Genomic DNA, 787 nt, shown 5'->3' with positions numbered 1-787 from the left:
CGGTTTACATAAAAATAATCATTTGTATTTGAGGTCCTATGGTATTTAACTGCTACTTTCATGTACGTCAGTTCCATGCTTATCCAGGCTGCAAGATGACGTCACAGCGTTGCCAGCTTTTGAAGCAAAAATTTTTGTTGATAGTTGGCACTCATGTACATTAAACTGGTCACAAAATACAAGATGCTTAAGACGACATCCCTCTGTGAAGATGTTTGCGTAACAACATATAAACGACCACCAGCTGTCATCACTTTTTTTTTCTATTTTTCGTGGCAGATGGCATCCCTCACAATTAATATGTACCCCTAAGACAGATATATTCAGCCGTTTTTTTCCTCCTGCTTTTTTATTTTATGGAGATTATATTTCTCCGCCGCCATTATGTTCATCAGTCTTCTTAGGAGCAAACTGCTGTACTGAGAATTGCAAATTGGCCTCGACTACCCGCGGTTAAATCCAGTGACCCGGGACACCCTGGCGAGGCAAGTTCACACACAACATACGTTCTGTGTATACGTCTGAAAGGCTGGTACATACTATATGTAAGTGTTATAGTACATCCTAGTATTCATTAGACTGTGTTAGTTTTACCTGAACTGTGTTAGTATTATTATTTTTTTAATATGAGAAATTATTCGACGAAGTCGGACAGCTAGCGCCATCGACAGCAATTCGCTGTCAGCAACTGCAATATTCTAAAAGTGATTTTGTAAGTGTTTGTGTCGTTTAGGAATTGTCAAGTATATATATAAAATTGTTAAAGAATAAACTGAAATACATACAT

General features: G+C 37.6%; 1 protein-coding gene across 1 annotated transcript in view; it reads left to right on the top strand.

The window, feature by feature from the left end:
• Positions 1-448: 448 nt before the first annotated feature.
• The window catches only part of LOC119591519 (sodium channel protein para-like), a gene marked incomplete in the record, with an annotated part of 263,120 nt that continues 262,781 nt past the window's right edge, over positions 449-787 (top strand). The window contains 1 exon segment of the mRNA XM_037940268.1: positions 449-545.

This window comes from Penaeus monodon, chromosome 28 (assembly GCF_015228065.2).
Source record: "Penaeus monodon isolate SGIC_2016 chromosome 28, NSTDA_Pmon_1, whole genome shotgun sequence".
In the NCBI taxonomy this organism is placed as follows: domain Eukaryota; kingdom Metazoa; phylum Arthropoda; class Malacostraca; order Decapoda; family Penaeidae; genus Penaeus; species Penaeus monodon.
Note: the sequence above shows the minus strand (reverse complement) of the source record. Positions and strands in the feature narration are given on the sequence as shown.